The sequence below is a fragment of the Melozone crissalis genome, unplaced genomic scaffold (assembly GCF_028551555.1).
Source record: "Melozone crissalis strain CALT ecotype California unplaced genomic scaffold, PUWL_Pcris_2 ptg000073l_1, whole genome shotgun sequence".
Classification (NCBI taxonomy): Eukaryota; Metazoa; Chordata; class Aves; order Passeriformes; family Passerellidae; genus Melozone; species Melozone crissalis.
In genome coordinates this window covers 1,325,921-1,341,246 of record NW_026535850.1, presented here as the reverse complement: position 1 = coordinate 1,341,246, position 15,326 = coordinate 1,325,921, and positions in this window count along the sequence as shown.

Genomic DNA, 15,326 nt, shown 5'->3' with positions numbered 1-15,326 from the left:
GAGACCCATGCACAAAATAACCCAGGACAAAACTGGGATTGCAAAGCAAATTCATTCTATTTGTTGCAGTAGCAAATCATACATACCAAGCCCTGGATTCCTAAAAATCTGCTGAGCAGGAGAAGGAGGTGGAGCGTGGTGCTTGGCAGCAGGGGCAGGTAGGCAGTGCACTTTCAGGACATCCCCTGGATCAAAACGCTGTGCATCTCATCCTTCTCACCCTTCCAGCTCAGAACCAGGCCTTGTATCTCCTGCTCAGGAGTGGAATTTCCCAGTTACAGCATCGGCTCACACATGGCTGGTGTGTGAGATGAGGCCAATGAATCCAGGATTTAAAAGAACTGGAAGAGTTAAAATTTTAGCAAGATTTAGTTAGGCAGAAAGAGTATAGCAAGAAGAGTAGCAATAATAAGGGATAGTTAATTTTTAGCAGATAAGGTAGTTAAGGCTAGGGTAATATATCACTTGCCTGTCTTTACTATGTTTAAAGAAGCGGGATGGGATGCGGATTTCTTTGTGACAAAGAAGAGGACCGTAGCCTGCACCTGGGCCCCGAAATTTCAGCTTTAGCCAAGGGGTGCGAAAGCCTGCCAACAGGTCATAAGGAAAGAGGTCAAATTGAGGAAGACGTCTTGGCTTCATCAGAAGGAGACCATTCCCCACTTTAAAACCCACCAACTCATGTGATGTGAAAGAATCCGCAAATGTGAAGGAACTTTGGACTCAGTTATAATACATTTTAATACAAAGGAGGTAGGTGGGGTTACCTAATGAATATGTATTAGTCGTTTTGGGAATTATATGAATATGTAGGACTTTTTTAGATAAGTAGAGCGGCAGTGATTCTTCACACGTCTTTAAGAGACAACTCCTCGTGTGCCTGGCGCTGTAATAAACACACCACCTTCTACCTTTAACTGTGGTGAGTTCTATTCCACACCTCATTTGGTGACCGCAGCAGGAACGCTTCTCTGCTCCAGCGAGAACAACCTGGCTCTGGACATCTCTGGGCGCTGCCAGGACATTCCTTTCCTGGAGGCACCTCCGCTCTCAGCTGTTCCTCGAGGGGGACAGACAAGACTGCTGGGACTGTGGAGAAAGGGAAAGTTTAACTCTGTATAAAGTAACCCGTAAGGTGTATGCAGGGGAAGGGCTGTTCACAAGTCACACAGAGACGTCCTGTGCACAATGTACGCCTGTGCAGTTTGGGTTTGGGTCTGGCTGCTGGCAGAAAGGATTTGCTGTGTCAATAAGGACCTGCTAGCAATTGTGGGGATGGATTGAGCAAATCCTGTTTTATTGCTGCCATTTTTCCTGTGTGTTGTAATTGCGCTTCCGTTTTCAGTGTGTGAATGCTTGAGGAAGATGATGTGTGTGGATGCTGATGTGGTGGATGGTGTGTGTTGTGTTGAGAAAAGTGAGCACTCTGTCCCCTCATAAAGAGATGCTCCTTTCCCGGTGAGACTGTGTGTGTGGACTTTCTAATTGCAGAGGTTGGTGCTCCCTGTGACACCTGGTGCTCGGGTATACAGGGGGGTTGAGTGGTTTTTCTCCCACATTGTGGTCATTTGGGACTGCACGGTTGTGTTTGGGGAGATTTTAGGATTTTGTTTGCAACAAGTGCAGCAATTTATGCAGAAAACTTCAGTGTGGTGATTTATTATGTTAAACTAAGGTAGTTCCTTTCTACCACCCCTCTCCCCGAGGGTTTAAAGTCTCCTGCCATGAGGTGGACGCTCTCTATCCTCCTCTGGACATCTTCTTTCCTCTCCTGGACACTCCCTTTCTCTCCTGGAGTTGTTCTCCATTAAAGCTGTGGGACTTTGGTCCCGGGAAGAGAGAGCGCCTCTTGTCTTTTGCTTTTGTCCTTGTCAGTGTCACTGGGCCCAGAGCTCGCCAAACTGATCCCCCACGAGATGAAAACTGACAAATGGCCCCATATACACAGCTCAAAAATTGGTCACATTTTTGATGGACTGGGGTGTTTGCCACACTTTTGAAATTCCCTATTCCCACACAGGTCAGGCAATTGTTGAAAGGACGCACCACACTCTAAACTCATTCTAGATCAACAAAAGGGGGAGTGGCTCAAGCAACATCCCAGATGAGGTTGAGCAAAGCTTTAGATGTCTTTATGTTTTTAATAGCTCATTTGCAGGAACTATTCCTCCAATTTTTAGGCACTTTTCAAACAGCACACAGGAAAAATTGAAAGAAAATCCTTCTGTTTTGATCAGAAACCTTGAGTTAGGACAAATTGAAGGACCATTTTCACTAATCACTTGGGGCAAAGGGTATGCTTGTATTTGCAAAGGTGTCGGACCTATGTGGGTCCCCGCGAAGGGCGTGAAACCGTCTCATACACAAGAGCGCAGCGACAATTCCACCAGCAGGGAAATGAGCACGCAGACGTGAGCCACATGGAGAAGCGACGGTTCATGCCAGACGATCCTGTTCAACCTGTGAAAGCTACAAATCTTGAGTTTGATGTTGATTTTTGGACTGTGAAAATGGTTTGCATCATAGAGCTCTTTCATCAAAAGCGTGGTGTCCATTGTGTTCAAAAGAATTCTACGATATCCAAATTTGTAAAAATTGAAGGTTAGAGGGACAGTGTAGTGCCCTATAGTTGGCCAGTCCCTGAACAAGTGCTAAAAGATTTGCTTGAGAACTGAAATAGATGGGCAAGCTTCATCCTAAAAACAGCTGAAAATGAACATGGAGTTTGATCAAATGACAGACTGGCACTTGTTGGTTTTGCTTGCTTGCTTTTGCTGTGCATATATGCCTGTAGATCAACCAAAAATGAATGTTTGCCTTGCTTTAGCCAAGTCAGCAGGCTCAGACACCACGTGTTTGACCAATTTGAATCCAGACTTTGTGACCCGTTTGGTCGGTGTGCCTGTGCCAGCCAAGGAGTAGCCAATACCCAATCGTGACAAATATTGGTGTGAGGCTGCCAACGAGACCAATCCCATAACCAGCTGACATCACCGGGCCCCTGATTTTCTTAAAGCACCTTCTGAACCTCAAGAATTGGAATTCTTGGTTCATTGGTGATGGAATTTTGTGCTGAGTTTCAGTACCAGGGAGATCCACAGTTAAATGTTACTCCCCATCATCCTGAGGACAGATACTCAAGTTTGTGGTGCAATTGTACTACCCCAGTGCCCCCTAAGGGTGAAACTGCTGACGAGTAGATGACCTAGATGAGTCCCCATGACAATTAGCAACAGAATATTGGCTCATTTGTGGAGATAGAGCCTGGCAGGACATTCCCTCAAAAATTAAATGTGGCCCATGTAGCATCAGACAACTCACTGTGAGAGCACCTAGTGTTAAAAAAGCCATCAAGAGAAAACACAGAGAAAAAAGATTTGCCCATCATTATAAAGAAAACTGTAATAGCAATTTCAGACCCTAGGGCCCTGCAAAATGAGGTACATCGAATTTATTTCTACATGAACTTGCCTCGGGCGAGGCATTGAAACCATTACACCGACTGCAGTGTTGGCTGAAGAAAGAAGACAGTGCTACTTCCATTGCAATTAGTGACATGATGACTGATGTTAGTGCTGTCAGACATGCAACCTTACAGAACAGAGCAGCAATTGATTTCCTTAGCAGCCATTCCATGTGTTCAGTGTCACCCCCATGTTCAACACTGTCACTGTCAGCTTTGACAGCTTTTGGACTGTGTTTGAGAAGTCAAATTTTTCTGACTGTTGAAGGGCTTTGGGGCCCAGAGTTCTTGTTAGGAACAAGGGATTAAGTGTGTGAGCCATGGAGTTGTTGGACCAGGTGTTTTGTGGAAGTGGCGAGAAGGGTTTCTTCCTTTCTGTTTCTCTTTCAAGGGGAATATTAATGTTGCCCCTGAATCCTCAGGAGGGGAGCCTGTGGACTGAGCTGCAGCAGGGGGAGCTTTGCATGGCACCGAGAGCTGTGGGAACAATTCCCAGGAGCCCGAGGAGCTTGGTAAGGACAGAACCCCCACTGGTTTAGAGAGGGGTGAGATGGCTGCTCTGAGCCTGCCTCTGGCAGTGAGGGAGATGAGAAGGGTTGAGTTTCTCTCTGCAGGCTTGGTGCTTCCTGGTGCCTTTAGTTCAAATGCTGCACTGGCAGAACCTGCCTGAGCCCTGCCCTCCACGCTTCTCCAGAGGCTCTGGCACTGAGTCCTCTGTGGGAATCCACAAAATCAGAGGGTTTTGGGAAAGCTGCAAAAAGCAGGTCTCAGATTTAGTAGAACTGTGATTACAGCTAAGCAGCAGCCATGAGATAGGTCAGCAGAAAAATTATTTAACCTGTAGAAAAGCAAGGAAAAATAGAACAATGGTCTGTGTATTAATGCTGGTCTAGAAAACCTCTCTAAGCTACAGAAAAGTTTATCTAGCAAGATATTGGGAAGGTTGAAGCTTAATAATGGAGCTCAGTGCATTGTGTTTTAAGGCTTCCAAGTAGGTATTGTATTCGAAATAAGCAAGCATTGTTTTAACCAAAGGTACCTGTGCTTAAAGTGATTGGATAGAACTACTGTCAATAAACTTTTGCGTTGTGTGATTGGTCAAAAAACTTATAAAGTAAGTTGTAACATTAATTTCTTTGTCTGCTGCCTGGGATGTGAGCTGCTGGCATCTTCCCATGGTCATAACCATGTAATGAGACTGATGCTGGAGAACAAACAGCTCGAGGCGCGTTCCTCAGCAGTCCCAGCCCGTTCGTGATTTCTACACAGCCCCCTGCCAGTGTCAAAGGGCATGGCTTGATTTGCAGGGCAGACAGTCTTAAACATCTGCAATATCCTATCAGAGTCCTAGTTTGGCTTCATTCAAAGAAAGAGGAGAGTGCACCTAACACTGACCACTTGTTAGGCAATATCTTCCACCTTGCCCTTGTACCCCTACAGAGAGGCTGTCTGCAAAATGCCCAGAACACCATCCAAATCTGCAGCAAGTACAGGAAAATCAGGCAGAGAATCTTTCTGTTTTCAAGGTCCCCCTTCCTAGGCAACTTGACCCTTTCTACCCAATTCTCATTTGAGATCTACCCATGACAGAGCACTGCAGGAAAACATTTTAAAGGGTCATTAACCAGGACCTGCTTGGAAAGCAAGGGCAGAAACTCTTTCCCTCCCTGATAGGATGCGGGCCGACAACTGCTGCTCTGAAGATGTGCAGCTGCTCCTCTCTGGAGAGGCCATGGAAGGGCTGTGATGGTCTACGGGAACCAGAGGAACTATGAGCTCAGGTTGGCATTTAAGCTTCATGGGAACAAGCAGAATGAAGAGCTCACAGTGGAGATGAAATTTGCCTGTGCCTGGCTCCTCCGAGGAAACCCCAAGAAGTCCAGATGAAGCAAACACCTTCTCCCAAGAAGCTAGGAAAACCTCAGAGTCCTGAGCACCTGCACTTAGCCTGGAAGGGCCTGGAGGCAGCTCTAAATGCTCAAGTGAGGCAGCACTGAGGTCCTGGTATGAGAGCGCTGTGTAGCAGTGAGGGAAGGAAAAGGGAAGCAAAGGGAAGGCTGGGTCACTATTGGTCTTTGGGTGTGTTTCCCTTGGCAGCAACTGTACTGTCAGGGAAAACAAAAGCTCCCTGAATGGTTAAAACTGAAAATCAGGGACAAAGACTCTCTAACTAGTCAAAGTTACAAAGTGGTATGTTCATTATGCCGGCGGGCGGCACAGGGGAGGGTCATTCCCGAAATGCGTGACCGCTGGCCGGGCTCGTCTCGGCACAGCACAGCACAGCAGGATCCCGCAGGACAGGGAAGGGCAAGGCAGGCACGGAAGGGCAGGGCAGGGCACTGGGAGCAGTGACAGGCTCTGTCCCCACACTGCATCCCATGCCTGGGTAACCATCGGGGACAGAGAGGAAGGACATTGCTCTGTCTTGGCTGCGGAAAGGATGAAAAGGGGGAGTTAGAAAACATTAATTTGGACTCCTTTTCAGCAGACTAGCTGGTTTTATCTCACCATGTCTGCCTGTCTTTGGCAGAGTTGGCACATTGCTCATGAATTGGAGTCAGCTACGGCAGCAGGAATGGGAAGCAATTTTGTCAGCATTGATATCAAAGCCAAAGTGCTGCCCCATGGATGGATGCGGCTTTCTTCAGGGGATTTCGGGCCTAGAGTTGTAGCAAACTCACACTGGTGTCTTCCCAAGCAGCGTTGCCTTTTTCTTTCCTCAGGAGTCACCTCTTCTTTTTCTTCCCCCCAGTCTGGGGAGAGTTCCCATGCTAATGTCTCCTGCAGCCAACTCCTGTCACTGTAGACTGACAAAGGAGATCTTGCAGTGGGGAGAGACTCCCTAGAGCTGCTGTGGAGAGCTGAAGGGGGAAGCTTTGTCCCTTAGTCTCGAAGTGTTGTTGGGGAGCTGCTTGTGCTCTGGGGGGCGGACACCAATGATGTTTATCCAAGCCTTGCAGGTTCATTCCTGAGCTTGCTGACACACCACAGAGACTTTGGGGTTGTCGTATTGGCAAACAAATTTCAGTCTGGGCACTTCTTGAAATGCTTCAATTATTCTTTTTTTGCTTTTCTGCAGAAATGTTGTCATCATCTATTCCTTCAAGAGAATCTTTTCCTACTTTTTGGGGAATTCCTTTTGCTGCCCTCCCAGACCAGGCCAATTCCCAGGGCTCCTTCCCAAAGTGAGGTGCAGCCCATGGCCTCCACTCTCCAGCTGGAACAGAAGGAAGCACGGAGTTTGCGGTTGTGGGAGAGGAGCTTCTCTTTCCTGCCTGCTTTCCCTTTGGGACAGATTGGTGTGTGCTCATTTGATAAAGGCAGGTTTAAACTCTGAAGCAGTTGTGTTTCAAACTGCTCCCTTCTCCAGCTCTTCTGTGGGTATCCTTGGACAAAAGGCTTTTTGGTGGGAGCTCTCTGTGGCATGTTAAGGAAGGAGGTTGATATTTCAGGGTTGTGATTGCTCAAAGCAGCTGGTTTCTGGAGGTGTCCAGAACTGGGAATGGCTCCTTTTCTCTCCTGCCTGCAGAAAAGGAAGTTGCAAAGTGGGAATTTCATTTGTGGAGATGGCCACCAGGGGTGTTTGCCAAGAGATGGGCTGGCAGAGAGGCAGGTCTCGTGCTAAACTGGCTGTGTGTTTGTTTTGATGGTGGAGAGGGTCAGAGATGCAGACACACCAGCTGAAGGAACAGTGTGATTTACTGTAATGCCAAAATGTAAAAAAGAGTCAGGAAAGGATAAGCTAAGAAATGCACCTCAGCATTATTACAAAAGGGTGCCTCTGGTGATTAAGGAAGATCCATCACCAGGTAGCCCAATGGTTTCCCCTTCATCCAGAGCTGCACATCACCTGGGGGAAGCTGTCCCAGCCCAGCCCTGCAGAGCCACGGCCGGGAACCGGGAAATGCTGCGGTGCCTCCACCTTTGGCGGCCACGAGGCTCCCGAGAGCGCTGGGAGAGTAGCCCGGCTCCGACAGTGCTGGACGAGCAATGTGCCAGAGCTTCTGCTGGGGGCACAGCTGGTGTCATTCTCCTCTTGGTTTTCTCCCCGAGCCTGCCCAGGGCTAAAGGAGGAACCAAGGCCAGGTGTGGCCTTGTCCATTTTCCTCATGCAGAAAGGTGAAGACGTGTTTCACCAGTGGATGGATGCAACAATCCTTTTGATAATAACACTTGGTTAAGGAGCAGGTACATAGAACTTTGGGTTGGGAAGGTCATCTAGAGGGCAGCTTTGGCTCAAGTCCTGTTGTTGAGGCTTCAGTCAGGGTCTGTAGTTCAGGCCTTGGTCCTTCAGTATTTTGTGGTGCAAATCACACCTGTGCAGAGCTGCAAACAACCAGGTCTATCATTAGCACATTTGAGACAGGGAACAGCATTAGCCCTGCAAGGCCAGGCTGGGGCCAAGAGCAGAAGGCCAGCACCCTGCTTTTGCCCCCAGGCAGCCCTGCAGAGCAAGCAGCCCCTCCTGCCCAGGGGCTGAGGTGCCCGAAGCTGCCTCCCCGCTGTGCAGCTCTGCAGAGCCCGCGGGGCGCAGGGTCCTGGGCAGCCAGGGCAGCCCGGCTGCCTTGGGGCACAAGGAGTGCCCCAGAGAGAAGCTGCTGCCCTTTGCTTTGGAACTGCTCCTCAGAGTCTTGTCAATAATCCACAGTGTCTGATGTGTTTTCCTTTCCTCTCCCAAGTTTAACACAGCTTTTTGAGAAAATTGACTGATGTAGCTGCTGCTGCTGGTGGTGATAGTACTTTTGTCTGCAGGTGAGGGCAGGTGATTTGGACCAAGGACGGAGTCCATTCTTAACACCCCAGCTTTGCCAAGTCAAGAAAACCATTCACAATTGGGCTACCAGTGCTCAGCAGTTTTCCTAGGTTTTGGAAAGCTACCACCTTAAGAAACCCAACAGATTTTCCTCCAGGAGGATACCAGCATTAGCATGATGCCAATGTTTTCCACCCCTTTTCTGTGTCGTTTTTAGAGTTCCGCAGTGCCCAGCAGGAATGAAATGACCTGTGATAATGTGGTTTGAAAGCTCTGTGTTGTTCGTTGCCACATGAGAGTTCATGACAAGCTGGACACCCCACTCGTGGCTCTGTTGAGTTAAATTCATCCCAATTCTGTGCAAACAGCAGCCCCGAGATGCTGAAAAGAGCAAGCACAGTGGGTGGGTGTGCATGCATGCACCCGGGGGCTGACAGCTCTGTGGGCAGATGGTTTTGCACTGTTGTAAATCTTCACTCTCCCAAGCTGAAAGGCTATTTCAAATATGTATCTTAAATGAAAATATATATAAAAAAATAAAATTGTCCAAAACTACATGTGCATTAAATTTCATGCATATTATGTATTATATATTTTTATTAATATAATATAATGTATTGTAATGTAATGTATTGTGATGTAATGTAATGTAATGTAATATAATATAATATAATATAATATAATATAATATAATATAATATGATGAATATATGAGATCATTTTTGAAGCCATTGCTTGTGGGGGATATTAGATTATCTCCTAGTGTTTGTACATTTTTGCTTTCTGCTGCTGCTGATCCTAGCAGCAACTCCCTGTCAGTTCTTCCAGGTAACTTCACACAAAGGGATTCCATCATTTCAGTGTCTGTGAGAGTTTGGCACTGAAATGCCAAGTTGATTCCCAGCTCTCCAGCCTCCTTCTGGATTTTGGGGCATCTCAGCACTTGTGTCCATGGCCCTTCCTTCATCCCCAGCCTGCAGCAGTCACAGTCGCTGCTGCCTCCCCCTTGCTGCAGCTCATTTGCCAAAGTGCTGCCAAAGGCAGCAGAGCTGGCTCAGGATCCCTGCTGGCTTCTGCTCTCTGGGATGAGCTTCAGGGGGACACTTGGAGCACTTCCTAAAGAGCTGCCCGTGGGATGAGGGATTTGTCTTCCCAGGTGGCTCCTGCTTGGATTCTGTGCTCATGGAGCCCCGGAGTTTTCTCAGCAGCCTCTGCAGCGAGTTCTGAGCCAACGTGGGGCTCTGCTGCCAGCCCAAATCTGCGCTTCCCCTGCCCAGCCTGAGTGCAGGTGGGGCATGTGCTGGGCATGGCCGGAGATTTGCATGGCCAGAATCCTCCAGCATTTACATCTGCCCATGGCTTTGGGGAGCACAAATCTACACTTACTTCAGTTGAAACATTGCATTTATTGCAGATAGTTACACCCGCACTACTAATGTACAAATACACAAACATTAACTTATGTTTAAAAATGAAATTTATTTTAAATTGCAACACCTGTGCTACCAATATAGAAACACAGAAATATCAATTTATGAATAAAATCTAACTTATTCTGAGAATTGTGCTATGTAAATATATACAGATATCAACTTCAGTGAAAAAAAATTATTGCAACCCTCTGCAACAACTCACTGTACACAAATATTGAAGTTACTGAATTGAAGTTTAACAATTACTACAAATGTACAGCCCATATACAAATACAGAAACAGCAATATCCCTCTGTAAAGGAACTCAGATCCAGAACTAAATAAAAAGAATTTTAGAACTATACAACTCCATACATAATAAATAGAAGTAAATACATATATAGGCATAACAATACAGAGATGTAAACATGCATTGCATATTTCATGACATATAACATGACAATATAATACAAACATAACAAACCTATAAATATTTATTGTCTATAAATACACAAATATCAATGGACCAATAAAAAAATCCATACAACCCCAGCAATAGAAATGCACAGCTACAGAGCTGTACAAGTATGTAAACAGATGAATATACACGCATCAATATAACAATATAAACACATAATATCCCTATACAAATATCAGTCAGTGTATGTAAATATCCCTATACTTGTAACTATCCAAATCTAACTACACATCCATAAACAGGGCTAGATCAGGAGGGATTGCAGCCGCCGATGTTCCCAGGCCCTCGCTCGGGCTCCTCCTCCCGAGCAGAGCAGCTCTCCTGGGCAGGGACCGCAGATGGGACATCTGGCAAGCACAGGGAACACTGAGTGAGTGTGAGGACGTTTCCCTTGGCAGCAGCTGCACTTCCATCAGGGAAGAGGAAATGTCAGAGCCTCCCCAGGAGGGTCAGAAGGAAAAGCAGCCGAGCGGGCCGGGCTGTGGTGAGCTGCTCACTTCTTTCTGGCATCCCAGTTGCTCTGAGGGAACTCCCTCATGTCACGTTATTGAACCACCTCTGCACTTATCAAGACTGTGGCCCCCAAATCCATCAGCATTTATGTCTCCAGCTGCTTGCACCAATGACAGGGAATGTCCTCTAACGGTGCTGGGGCACAAAGTTACCTTGCACAGGTCATCTGACAGGGCCTTGTTCTTTCTCTGCTTCCTGTGTTTCTCCTTACCTTCCACTTGGAACTTTTACAGCATTTCTTTTTCTTTCCCCTTGATCAGTGCTGAAGTGCGTGTTTCTCTTCCAAGTTTCAGTTTGTTCAGTGATCCTGTCAAGCCTTTTCTCAGAAGCTTTTATCATGGAATTGAGAGTTAATTTCAGCAATTTTGGTGATTTTCTGTGAGATTTATGCGAGTGTCCTGTTCATTGGGCACCATTTAGGAAGGTACAAAAGATGAAAAGGATGTTCTGTATGTCAGTTTACTAGTGGAATATTCATGGATAGAGAGAGTGATTAGCTGAATTTTACATCTACTCCTAACCTGAAAGTGCAACAGGTAATTTGGGGAGAAATTAAAGCCCGATTTCTCCTTCTACCAGCCTGTATTCAAATGTAAAGTAAATAGAGCAGGGAGAGAATGTCAGTGTTCAGTTCCTGAAGTGCCTTATTAAGGTGTTCTTAAAGTAATGGAGATAAAATCTGGGTGGGCATTCCTAATTCCCAGCCACTCATTGTCAATTTCATTGACTCTGAAAACAGCAGAGATGTGCACATCATACCTGATCAATCCATTTGGGGATGGTTTAGGTTCAGATTCTCTGAGGCTTTAGATTTTTAGATCTCTAGACAATGCTTCCAGGAATCTCAATAGCTTTCAGAAATCTTTTTTCCTTTTTTCCTCAGTCTTTGCACTCATGTGCACCAGAGACCTTCAGTGAATGGATTCCACTCTAATCCATCTCCAAGCTGAATCTCCCAGCTGTGCTCACATTGCTGGTTCGTGTGTCTCTTCTGCACAGTGCAATTTTAAAATCTTCGTTCCTTATTATCTCTGCCCTTCCTTTTCTGTTTTAGCTTGCAAATGCATGCAGATATATCAGAAATTATACATCTAATTTCTGATGCATCAGTTCCTGTCTAGCAATTTCATTTTATCCTGTTCTGATGTTATGCTAGCCTTCTATGTTTTATTCTAAGTGGACTCCTGTTTTCTTGTATGTGGAAGTTTTACAATGCAATGCTGTCATTCACCTGCTTTCATGAAACCCTTCATTAACACTAGCACAAATAACTGTGTGATTCCCTTCTGCTTTGTAGATTTGGGAAACTCAAGTCCGGCTCAGCTACAGAAAAACATACATGGTGCTTGGTAATTCCCCTAAGAGCTTAAGTTAATGGTAAACAACTGCAGCTTATTCATTTCACAGAAATTGGGAGAAAAGACATTGCAAATATTGAGGAATGTAGTGCAATATTGATGGGCATCCCTCAGTTATCCAGACAGACTGATCTCACTGGCAAAATTCCCTCTTTTCCAAAGGTTTTCATTTCCTTTGGCTGTGCTTCGTATGGCTGCAGGTCACATTTCCCTTGGTTTAAGGAAGTATCTTTGTCCCGTTCTCGGCTGTTTTTGATGGCCTGGAAAGGCTCGGGATGGCCTTGGGACAGCCCGCGCTCCAAAGGACGAAAAGAGTCTTCAGGTTTTTTCTCGGTCTTCAGTGTTTATTAGCTTTTATCTACAAGATTTTCTCCCGGCCCGACAGAGGTCCGCACAGCACGTCGGCCACAAGCACACTGAGTGCCCTCGGGGCGGTCACTTATCTTTATACCCAAAACTACCTATAAGATATTTACCTGTTTTCCCCAATACCTTTCACCCTTATTGAAAAGTGCACTTTTAGTAAGAACCAATCCCAAAGTGCCACCACCACCACAGAAGATGGAGGCCAAGAAGAAGAAGAAGGAGGACAGGACACGCCCTAATTCCTCCATCTGGTTTCTCTAGACCCCCTGTACTGAAATTCTAAACCCTGTGTTTCACACTATAATTAACCTATCCCTTCACCATTTATCCCCGTGAGATCCTCCCATCCTCATACAGGTGTCGTCTCCTGTGCAGGATCAAAGTCCAGCCACCAGACACTTCTGGCAACATTCCAGGACCTCTGAGCCCCCCAAGGGTTATCCCGGTGACTCTGCACATCAGGACTGATGTGCTGAGATCCCACATATCTTGGTAGGTATTCTTGGTGTTATATCTTGCTAATTCTGCCCTTGGAGGAATTACTCAGTTCTGCAGTCCTTATTACACGCCCTTTTCTAAAAGACTTTTATACTGTTTTCCCTCTCTCTATGTTTTCACATGTGTTCAACAAGGTTTTCTTTCTAAGAATATTAATCACCATATCCCAAAAGATTAAAAAATGCTTAGGTATTTTTCCCTAAGTATTTACTAAAGAAAAATAATAATAATTAAAAAAACTGTATGCATGCTGGATGTAAAATACAAACAGAAATAAACTTGAGAGTTCTACCAAAAACTCTTAAGAAAAAAACCCATGTATTCTATAAAACCCAGAGTATTCATCTACAGTATACAAAAATGGGCATGTTCTAGAAGAGAAAATTTGTGCAATGGTTCTGCACATAATTATATGCTTTCAAGCTTTTTGCCCTTCAGGGCCAGTGCCATTCTTTGAACTGTAATGCTCTGAGCATGTTCTGCTTACCATGGCAGCTTTCTGCCCTGGTACAGATCATCCTCCCAGCAAAGGGGGAGTGCAGCCACCACAACTTGCAGCACCTTCCCACACAGCAAGAACCTGAAGGAGAGAGATGGCTTTCACTAGCTGCTGCGGGTTCTAATAGTGCCACCTCTCAGTTGCCGAAACCCTGAATTTCTGTGTTGCGGTGTGGTAGTTTATTGAGTCAAATGTTCTGTTATATAGTGGTATGTTCAAGTGTTCCCCGAGTTATTAGAGTTAGTCTCTCCCCTCTGTTATGCCCTCCTACCCAAGTGTCCCTCCATGAATCCCCTCCCTCCTCACCAGATTTTTCCCTGTCTGTCAAGACAACCCGGCCCCTTTGCCCCACCCATCAGCCCAAACCCTACCATTTGTTCCAGAAAGTTCCCTGTCTCTCACCCTAAGATCCAATCCCTGTCCCAACGCTCTCTCCTCCCCTTCTTCTGATTTGTTGTAGCCCTCAAACCACACCCCAAGAGTCACTTATTGGTTACTGTATGGTGTGCACTCCCTGTTTTGAAAGATTTTAAAAATCCGGTCACAGGGATGTTGGGGTTTTTTTCAAAATCTGTTCCCTTTGGGAATTCTCGCCTGCAGGACCTTCCCCCCCGCCTCTCCTGACGAATTTGCTGCACTTTATGCCGCAGAAGAGCCTCCTCTGCTTCCTCCACTCGGTCCTCCAGGGGTCTCTACTGCTCGGCATTTGGCCTCGAGGTTCTGGCTCAGGCAAAACCCTAACCTAGCCAGTTCCCCACTCTTGCCATTGTCCCTGGAGCATCACAGAGCTAGCCAGGGCTGCGGAGGGCAGTGACAGTGACCCATGCCCTGGCATGTCACAGCCCCCAGAGCCACACCTGCCAGGCCACAAGCCCCAGCCCTGGTCCCCACTGCCGGCCTCAGGGGCTCCTGGGCACCCTCACCCTGAGTGCAAAGGCAGCCTCAGGAGCCCCCCAGGGCGCTCTGGATGCAGGCTGCAGACACCCTAAAGCCAGCACTGAAAGGGACATGGATGGGGACTGCAGCTGGATCTTGCAGTGCTCACCAGCCCTGACTACTCTCCAAGTGAACCCAAACCTCATTTGCAGCACCTTGAGCACATTGACCCTGCTTGCCCGTCCTGGAACGTGGTGTTCCGGCATCCTACACCAGCCCTTTGCAGGGAGTGACCAGCTCCCAGCTGCTCTGCTACCCTGGCCTTACTTTCTGTTTGCCAGCAATGAACTTAACAGATACACTCCTGAGAAACCTAGCTGTGGAGGATTTTATTAAGAGTTGGTTAGCTGAGAAAGGCCATACTGACATAATGCCACTGGTTAAGCTGAAAGAGGGAGGTCAGCAGTCTCTGATTCAGTGACTGCTGACAGGCAAGAATGCCGGATGACCTTGCTTCAACATGAGGAAAGGGAGGTGAGATTAGTCCTGAATATCTGCAGAATGTAACAGAAGAATAAGCACAAGAATGTAGAAGTAGATGTAGTTGTTGATATGTAACTAACCAATCCGGAGCTCAACTTTTGCAATATGTATGAAGCTTAATAAGAACTATATTTAACCCGCCATATTCGATCAATAAATTGGACTTGGATGAACCAACTGGTGTCTGGGTCTCCTTCCTCCGACAAATGGTGGAGAATGCGGGCAAGCACTCTGAACGTTCGCTCTCTTGGATTATAAATTCGCCACGGTCGAGAAAGTTGGGTGAGAGTCCTTGCAGCCGGGACGGTGCCGGTTTTTAAAAGCACCCTTGAGGATCACAACGGTGACTCAAGTCTCTACGTGTCGCAGGAGCCTGGAGAGCTGCAACAGCGGGCGCTGATATGTAGGTATGGATAGGCAAGCGACATACGATCCCTTCTCCTCATATTTAGAAAGACGAGGAGTAAAAGGGATAGATTTAAAAAAGGAATTACCAGGGTTATTAGCTTATGGTTATTCTAAAGGGATTTTTGCTAACCCACATACAGTTCGTGAGATAGCAGAGTG